This window comes from Micromys minutus (genome assembly GCF_963924665.1).
Source record: "Micromys minutus genome assembly, chromosome: 1".
Taxonomy (NCBI): domain Eukaryota; kingdom Metazoa; phylum Chordata; class Mammalia; order Rodentia; family Muridae; genus Micromys; species Micromys minutus.
Genome location: NC_137969.1, coordinates 254781138 through 254791218, shown reverse-complemented (window position 1 = coordinate 254791218; position 10081 = coordinate 254781138). Strand labels below are relative to the sequence as shown.

Sequence of the window (10081 nt, the reverse complement as noted above, 5' to 3'; positions counted from 1 at the left end):
CCTGACCCCTTGCAGGGTATTTTCTAATGAACATCTAATGAGCTCAGTGCTATCTCCCCTACTGCCTCTTCTCTTATCCTGAACCCCACACTCACCCCTACTTCCTTCTATATCACTGGTGCCAGTGTCTCTACACACAAGGAACTCTCTCTTTCCAAGAACCCCCAGCCTCAAAATTTAGAGTATACCACCATTCTTAAAGAAGATAACCATATTCACATCTCCTGTAATCTTGGCGCACCCCCTTCAGCCCCAGAACCCTTAAGACCCTGCCCCCTTCCTCCTAATCTGTACTTTACCCTCTGACACACACCTCTCTGGTCCTATGTAGTCATCCGTTTCTTCTCCCCATCAGTCCACTGCCCTGTGCACCCCACATTACTGTAGTGCTTTTACTCCTTGCTTTCCCTCAGAGTGGGGAATCTGTCCTCTGAACAGCCCATATTTTTCCTTTGCCATAGCCATGCCCAGGGGCATTCCCTGCCTAGGTCACCTCACAGTATAGCCAAAGGTCCCTCCAGCCACTAGCACGGGTTCCTTCAGTAGCTATGCCACCCCTGGATGTGAGCTCAAGTTTAATCCCTTCTGTTCACCATCCAGCTCATACTCTGTGTTCTACCCACCTGCTGTCAGCCCCCATTCTCTTCCCTAAACTAGATTGGTTAGGATTCCCCTAAGGAAGCACTGTCAGAAGAGGACAGGGAGACATTGCCACCATGATTGGGCTCCTGAATAAGAAGCCTCCCTCTCCAGGGAGGTGATAAAGATAGAGAGAACAGTCTCAGCCAGCCCAGGAGCCTAAGGAGGCTGTGAGTACAGAGAAGCAGGTAAGGGCCTGGCTTCCTGATTTCTCCCCTGGGTCTCAAGGGTACTCCCTCATTCACCCCCACCCATCCACGTGATGCAGCTTCAACCTGATCTAGAATCCCCTTATCCCCTGATAGAAACCCCTAAAGAAAGGGGAACTTTAGGTAGTACCTTCTACCACCTAGTTTCAATCCTGGTCTTAGCCTTGCAGAAATGGGTTTGGGGTGGCATTCAGACCTTTTTGACAAATTGAGTAGCAACTCCTGAGAGAGAAAAAATCCAGAGCTAAGGCCCTGGCAGCCGTGGGCCAAAGCAAGAAAAGAGGCAGTCACTTTCTTATTTCTCACACGTGAGTTGCATCAGCCGGGAAATGGGAGTAGAGTATGAGAAGGCCATGAGACCTGGGTCAGCAGTGGATATCAGCAGAACGGAGCAACCAGCAACCCCTGGAAGAGTGGGAAGGAATTGAGATACCAGACTTCGAAGGGGGTCCATCTGCAGCACAGGTAAGACAGCCTGAAGAATGTCAACCAGACTGGGGTCCAGGGATGCCACAGGGTAAAGCATGGGCCAGTGGATCTGAACACACACACACACACACACACACACACACACATACACAATGATAACTACTAATATTACCACCACCACCACTAGAGGATACATCAGGAGGCCTATGAGATGAATTTGGCCTATTTGGAAGCTTATAGGACAAAATCAGCTAAGTCAGCAAAGCGGAGGTGCCCATAGGAGCCAGAGCTCTGCAGCAGAAATCATCAGGGCCAACAAAGGCCAGTCAATAGGGGAGAGTAGGCATGGAGGAATCCAAAGCTCATTCAATAGGGACTCTAAGCCTGCTGGGAAAGCCAAGAGTGTGGTGTCTCTAAGGTTTAGGAATCAATCTCAGTGTTGAAGAGATGAGACTGGAGTCAAATTTGAGCTGAAAGAAGTCAAGATTGGCAAGAAGTCTAAGGAACTCCTAGGATCAGGTGGGTCAGCTACAGGTAAGCTGTGCAGGCTAGACATTTGGGAGGACAAAGGCAGGCTCAGGAGCTCAGGAAATTATGAAACAGCAGAGAGAAACTGAGGCACCTAAGATTTCAAAGTACCGGGTTGAGCAGCCACAGGAGAGCTGGGGCAGGTGTGAGCGAAGGGGACCTGAATAAACCATTATGTGGGAGCTGGGGGAGCTGGAAATGTGGGAGACCAAGCTGAGACGCTAAAGGAGAAGAGGGATGGGTGTGAGGGTGGGGTACCAGGATGAGAGCTACAGGGGAGTTGGGCAGGTGGGAATATGGAGGGCCAAGCTGAGAATCTACAGGGAGCCAGGTGGCAGGTCCACAGCTTCAGGACAGTCCGAGGAGTTTCGAAAAACAGACTGAGATGCTACAGTGAAGCTGAAGCAAGTAGAACCATGGAGAACCAGACTGAACATCTCCAGGGATCCTAGATATGTTGGGGGGGGGATGAAAACCTCAGGCGCTCAGGAAAATGGACTGAGCACCGACAGCAATGCTAATCATCTCTGAGGAGCTAGTGTAGGTGAGGGTGTGGGGACCTGGCTAGGCAGCTCAGGGGAGCTGGGGATAGGTGGGACTGGGGGGAACCAGGCTGGGCAGCTCTGGGATACTGGGAGTGTGAGGACCAGGCTGGGCAGCTCTAGGGAGCTGGTCTAGATGGGGGTGTGGGGACCAGACTGGGCAGGTCAGGAGAAGCTAGGGTAGGTGGGGGTGTGGGGACTAAACTGGGCAGCTCAAGGGAGCTAGGGTAGATGGGGGTGTGGGGACCAGGTGGGCAGGTCTTGGGGAGCTAGGGTAGCTGGGGTTCTTACAACCAGTATGGACAGCTCTGGGGGAGCTAGGGTAGGTGGGGTGTGGGGGCCAAGCTGGGCAGTTCTGAGAAAACTGGGGTAGATGGGGTTGTGGGGACCAAGCTGGATAGCTCTGGGGGATCTGGGGTAGCTGGTGGTGTGAGGAATAGGCTGAGTACCTCTGGGGTACTGGGAGTGTTAGAACCAAGCTGGGCAGCTCTAGAGAAGCTGGGGTAGGTGGGGGTGTGAGGACCAGGTTGGGCAGGTCTGTGGGAGCTGGGGTAGGTGAGGTCGTGAGGATCCCTCTGAATAGCTCTGGGGTAGCTAGGGTAGGAGGGGTGTGGGAACCAGGGTGGACAGCTCAGGGGAGCCTGGATAGGTGGGGCTGTGGGGACCAGGGTGGGCAGGTCTGGGGTAGCTAGGGTAGGTGGGGGTGTGGCAACCAGTCTGGGCAGCTCTGGGGGAGCTAGGGTAGGTGGGGATGTGGGGACCAGTCTGGGCAGCTCTGGGGGAGCTAGAGTAGGTGGGGATGTGGGGGCCAAGCTGGGCAGTTCTGAGAGAACTGGGGTAGATGGGGTTGTGGGGACCAGGCTGGATACCTCTGGAGGATCTGGGGTAGGTGGTGGTGTGAGGAATAGGCTGAGCAGTTCTGGGGTACTGGGAGTGTTAGAACCAAGCTGGGCAGCTCTAGAGGAGGTTGGGTAGGTGGGGGTGTGGGAACCAGGCTGGGCAGCTCTGGTGATCTTGGGTAGGTGAGGGTGTGGGGACCTGGCTGGGCAGCTCTGGTGATCTTGGGTAGGTGAGAGTAGGGGGACCAGACTGGGTAGGTCTGGGGGAGCTGGGCTGGGTAGGGTTGTGGGGACCAGTCTGAGCAGCTCTTGGGGGAGCTAGGGTAGGTGAAATAAGGGATATTTATCTGAGCAGCTACAGGTGAGCTGGAAGGTGGGGTATGCGGACCAGGTTGAGCAGCTACAGGGGAGCTGAGGTGGATGGAAATGTGAATAACCTGCCTGAAGAACCACAGGGAGCTGGGGATATTAGATCATAGAGCCCCAGGTTATGCAGCTCCTGAGTCGGTGTAAGGGGTAATTCCTGAGCAGAGCAACCAAGCAGGTAGGACAGATTGAGCAGCTACGGGGGAATGGATTGGTAGGATTTGGAGGGACCAGGATGAGAATGTACAAGGTGACTGGAAAAGGTGGGAGTTTAGGACAGGGATGGGGGACAGATCAAGCAGTTGCTAAGGTTCTGGGGCATCTGGGAGTGTGGGAAGGTAGACTGGGTTGTTACAAGGGAACCAGGACAGGTGATTGTGTGGGAGGCCAGTGTGAGTGACCACAGTGTACTGAGGGAGGTTGTAGTACCAGGGTACCAGATCAAGTACAGGAACTCAGTAGGGCAACTAGGAATGCTCTGGCAGGAGAGTGCACATGAACCAGCCTGGGGCATTTGAAGCCCTGATGATGGGTCAGGCAGCAGTGACAGCTCAGGGCTTGGGAATCCAGTGAGATGAGAGGACTGAAGACAGCTTGGGGGAATCTAATGGTCTCACCTCCCTGCTGCGTCAGCTCTCCTGTAGCTGCTCTGCACCTCATGTCTGCACATGCCTATTAGCAAGGAGATAGTAAGAGCTGGGTTCAGACACAGGACTGTGCAAGGGCTAGACAGGGGAGGAAATGATGAAGAAAGAGAAGGGAAAGTGCTCAGGGTCTGTCTAACTCACGGGCAAGAGAGAATCAGTAATGAGGGACAAGAAGGGTCTTGGCTGAGCAGGGCAGGGAAAGTCCCTGAGGACTTTCAAAGGGACAAGATAGACAGCAGTTCTCTGTCAGGGGCCCATTTTGGTTCCTGGAGATGAGGGGGAACATAGCATAGGAAGGTCAAACTTGTTACAGTAGTTAGGTATGCACCATTGGATGCACAGAGTGAGGGGGGAGCCACATCAGGGTCTGACCAGTGGGAGCCAGAAGCTGTGGTTCAAAGAAGGGTGACCCCAAATCTGAGAGAAGATCTGGGTTGGAGCGAACACAGCCTGACAACCAGTTTCCTCATGAGTGGCAACATATCCTAAACTCAAGAGCTCAAGGCATCTAGAAAGAAAAGTGGGGACTCACTGGGGTCTGGAAATGCTGGCATCAGTGGCATAGGAAAAGGCAGGGGTGAGTGTGGGGTTCAGAATAAGAGAAGAGGCAGTAGGGGAGCTAGCACTGAGTTCATTAGATGTTCATTAGAAAACTACCCTGCAGAGGACAAGAAGCACAGAGACAACCAGGGAAGTCAGGCCAGGCCAAAGATGCCCATGCTGGGAAGGGTCATGACAGGCTTGCTGAGTGTGGACCTCAGAAGTTAAGGAGGAAGATTCAAGGAAGGCCAAGGTCAAGAAGAGCCCAAAGCCCAGATTTAGGAATCAAAGCAGCAAGCAGGTTGAGGAAGTGACCCATGAGCACTGTGTCAGTGCAGAATCAGTCAGCAGTCTAGAAATGGGGTTTGTTCACCCTCGTTAGCTCAAAGCCAACTCAGGCGGCAGAGCCTTCATGACCAGAGTCATGGACCTGAGTTTGTGAAGAGATTATGGGACCTGAGAACAGGGGGCACCAATTAAAAACAAGGCAGATTAAAAAGCGTTTCCAGACACACACACACACACACACACACACAGAGAGAGAGAGAGAGAGAGAGAGAGAGAGAGAGAGAGAGAGAGAGAGAGAGAGAGGGAGGGAGGGAGGGAGGGAGGGAGGGAGGGAGGGAGGGAGAGAGAGAGAGAGAGAGAGAGAGAGAGAGAGAGAGAGAGAGAGAGAGAGAGATGGGGGGAAGGCAATGAAGGCTCCACTTAATTGAACCATGAATGATGTATCCAGCTTCAAGACACATGTGCAATAGACTGTAGAACATGATATAGAAACCACACAGAGGGCTCATCCACCAGCTTTCTGAAAATACGTTTGGGATAGAGCTGGGCTCAGAAGTTCTACTGGTCAAGCCTAGCTGCTGCTCCTCGGGTGGAGAGCGTCTAGGGTGAGGCAGTAGCTGTGTGACACCTCAGCCTAGGAGATATATCCTACATGCTCTTTGCAGAAGCCTGGCATCTTTGTAGGATCAAGGACAGGACTCCTCCGGGCCCCTGGATCCAGCCCTGTCTGATAAGCCTATGCATCTTCCTATTTTACAGGCAGAGCAACAGCCCCATCTGTCTATCCACTGGCTCCTGCTCTATGTGGTGACACATCCGGATCCTCGGTGACACTAGGATGCCTTGTAAAAGGCTATTTCCCTGAGCCAGTAACCGTGACCTGGAACACTGGAGCCCTGTCCAGCAGCGTGCACACCTTCCCAGCTGTCCTGCAGTCTGGGTTCTACACCCTCAGCAGCTCGGTGACTGTGTCCTCCAGCACCTGGCCCAGCCAGACCGTCACCTGCAATGTAGCCCACCCGGCCAGCAAAACCGAGTTAACCCAGATAATTGGTGAGAGGATGACCAAGGGAGAGAAAATTTAACCAGGAGGTCAGGCTGGGGTCAACCTCTTGTATAAAACAACCAAACTGAACAGACCTTGGCAGAGAGGCAACAATAGTGGGTTTCCTTTGTGTCTACCTCCTAGGGGCCTCTTTTCATGTCCCTCACACTGAGAAAGTGGTCCTATGGGGTGGCTACTAGTATTTCACATCATGAACACATAGAAGTGGGCATGGGTCTCAACTTGTAAATGATATACCCAGGAACACCTTGACCTGAGCCAACACTAGGACTATCTTTCTCCTCCCCGGATTGGTGTCTTCTCTCCTCCCACTAATGCCTAGTCTTTTCTCTGCAGAGCCCAGAATACCAAAGCCCAGACCTCCCCCATGCTCAAGTAAGTCATTTAATTCTCCTTTAGTCCCAGGACATGATTGTCCCAAACAGCCACACAATAGAGGATGGCATGGTTGCTGACCCACCCTATTTCTCCCCATCAGCTAACATCTTTGGTGGACCATCCGTCTTCATCTTCCCCCCAAAACCCAAGGATACACTCTTGATCTCCCTGGTCCCCAAGGTCACTTGTGTGGTGGTGGATGTGAGCGAGGATGAGCCAGATGTCCAGTTCAACTGGTTTGTGGACAACAAAGAAGTAAACACAGCTCAGACACTGCCCCGTGAAGAACAGTACAACGGTACCTTCCGGGTGGTCAGTGCCCTGCCCATCCAGCACCAGGACTGGATGAGGGGCAAGGAGTTCAAATGCAAAGTCAACAACAAAGCCCTCCCAAGCCCCATCGAGAAAACCATCTCAAAACCCAAAGGTGGGCACTGTAGGCTGACTGTGTGGGGGCTGGGATGGGTATAAGAATAAATGCCTGTGTGGACAGCCATGACCTCTGTGTCTTCTTCTAACCCCACAGGAATAGTCCGGTCACCTCAAGTATACGCCATGCCTCCACCTCGTGAACAAATGTCCAAGAAGAAGGTTAGTCTCACCTGCTTGGTCACCGACTTCGCCCCTGACACCATCAATGTGGAGTGGGAGAGGAATGGTGAGCTGGAACAGAACTACAAGAACACCCCACCCATCTTGGACTCAGATGGGTCCTACTTCCTCTACAGCAAGCTCACTGTGGATACAAGCAGTTGGTTGCGAGGAGAAATTTTTACCTGCTCTGTGGTGCATGAGGCTCTTCATAACCACCACACACAGAAGAACCTGTCCTACTCCCCTGGTAAATGAACACAGCACCTAGACAGACCTCAGGTCTTACAAGACACTGATACCAGCCCTAACCCCTGACCCTATAAATAAAGTACCCAAAGATTGGACCCTATGGGATCATCCTGGTTCTTTACATAACGCATAGTTCATCATATGCTTCAGTCACAGGCCGTGGGGTCTAGCCAGGGTTCAAGGTATACATTAACATCCAAAAAAGAGCAAGGTCTTATACTTCCAGACCAACAGCATGCAAGTATACCTGTCTTTACCAGAGATCATCCCTCTCTGGATGGCAAGTTTGGCCCAAGGGGCACTCTCCATACTGTTCCCCATAATCAGCAACTGTTCTGTGCTGGGACTGGAAATAGCCACAAAAACTTTCCAAAGAAAGGAACATAGGGAATGCACCCTAGCTCCACACAAACCCCACCTTCTTCTGTCTGACCTTTCCTCTACCATGACTCCCCTACCTTGACCAAGGAGGTCTCTATGTACATTACACAGACAAGCTGGGACACAGACAGACAGACAGACTCTTATTCATACATGAAGTCCATTCATTTCGGCCAGGCTTCCAGAGATAGGGATAGGGAAGAGCACTGCTGAGGACACCATTTCCCATATAACAGCCACTCACACCTAAGTTTCAAGACACTGAGACCTATGGCCTTATTTTCTCCCAAGGAAGTAGCTACTCAGATACTCACATAGATGCTGAGATCAGAACTATTAGAACCATCCTGCTAAGCATCACTCAACCTACATAGTACCTTCAAAGGTACACATGCCCACTGGTACCTCACCTAGGCAGCCTGTGTAGCAACCAAGCCCATCTTAGTGTCAAGATATCCCTCAACGCTACCTAAATGTCCACATTTGGACCAGTGCAGATGAAATAGCTCTCATGGGCACTTAATAGTTTTCCCCTAACACACACACAAGCAGTCCCCAGACCCAGTCTTACCCTCTATCCCTAAGCTCCTATTTTCATCCCATACAGTTAACACTCTCTCATACCAGTATAACCTGGCTCACTTTCCAATATGGACTTCCTAGGAATCCCAGGCACCACCAAACACAGGCCCTATACCTCACTCTGACCCTCTGAATTCAGTCAGCAGGGAACAAGCAGTATAGATCAGGCAGGCTGTGGAGATACTACCTGCAGGGGTCTCAAGCCTTTAACCAGCCCAGTCAGCCCCAGTGTTGAGGGATGGGGTAGACAAGATGGACGCCTACAGAGTCATCATCAGGTCTAATGACTCTGGCTGAGCCCAAAGACAAAACTGCAGCACATTGGGGAGCTGAGGTTTTGCGGAATGGTCCCAGGGAGGATCTGCTGTCCCAGCCAGGCTGTAGCTTTCTCCTGGGCCTCCACGTAACTTCCCCTGCTAAACAGGGAAGGGCCCTAACCCACCTTGTTGGAACAAACACTGACTGCTCTCTCTGTCCAGAGCTGGAACTGAATGAGACCTGTTCTGAGGCCCAGGAGGGGGAGTTAGACGGGCTGTGGACGACCATCACCATCTTCATCAGCCTCTTCCTGCTCAGTGTGTGCTACAGCGCCTCTGTCACACTCTTCAAGGTCAGCCCCATTTCCCCCACCATCCCCACAATATCTACACTATATCTAAACTGTCTCTATAGTGATTCATGCTGTCCCTATGCATCCCATACCATCTCAAGCTCTCTTGTCATCAGATGCTGTCTTCCACATAGTCATATGCTGTCCTCACACCACCCTCTCCCTGTCCCTCTTTTTATATTATACCCACATTGTCAGTGCTGTCCCTAATTTGTCTTAATGCTCCCCCAAAGTTGTCATCTACCCTATCCATACACTGTCTCCAATACTATCTGCACACTGTTCCTATTGATGGTCCAACTCCACTCACACCTGGTCCTCACCAGATCTCTGTGCTGTCCCTACAATGTCCCCTTGCTATAGCTATATACCATCTCAAAACTCTACTCACACCATGGCCTGCGATGTCACCGTTTTATCCTCATTCTAGATGTATGCCACCCCAAGACTGGGGGCTGCCCTGCCTTAGTGTACAAGATGGAGGGGACTAAGCTCAGGCACATAACATCTCACTTTTGCATCTCACAGGTAAAGTGGATCTTCTCCTCGGTGGTGCAGGTGAAGCAGACGATGGTCCCTGACTACAGAAACATGATTGGGCAAGGTGCCTAGCTTGTCTCATCAGAAGGTACCAGAGCTTGCTATCCCTCTAGGACAAAGTCCATGCTGCTGAGACACACGGGTTATACTGCCTTCTCACCTCGGCATTCTTTGACCTTATGGCTCTGACTCTGCTACCAACGCCCCTTCCACATTGGGAAGAGCATGTGGAGAGCAGGCTTTGCCACAGCCCATGTCCAACTACCACAGCCTGAATAATGGATAGGGCCAACACTGCTATGTTTCTTCTACATGGTGTCTAGCCCTCATCCAGGCACTCTCTCAGGATGGACAGTATCACCTGCATCCATTTAGATGCAGCTGGGCCTTAGAGCCAGCCCTGTGGACACAGTCCTCTGGAAAACATGCTTCTCTGAGAGAAGAAGAAGTTTCCATATGTCTCAGAGACTGAGAAGGCCCCAAAGGGACCTCTCTAGGAAGGACTGCCAAAGGTGACTCTAATGGCCTTCACAGAAACAGTGTCCCACCATGTTTTTTTTTTCCTGACACATAAGTAAACTCTCACTTCTTGGAATGTAAAAATGATGGGGCTCCTTGTGAAGACCCCTCTTCCTACCATCCATGTAACATGAT

The 10081-nt window shown here is 51.7% G+C and overlaps 1 gene segment (V, D, J or C); it reads left to right on the top strand.

Moving 5' to 3' along the window:
- The first annotated feature begins 3787 nt into the window (after window positions 1-3787).
- LOC308418094 (Ig gamma-3 chain C region-like) lies at window positions 3788-9499 on the top strand. The segment is given in 6 exons: window positions 3788-3815; window positions 5865-6080; window positions 6572-6898; window positions 6998-7312; window positions 8757-8887; window positions 9416-9499.
- Window positions 9500-10081: the final 582 nt, after the last annotated feature.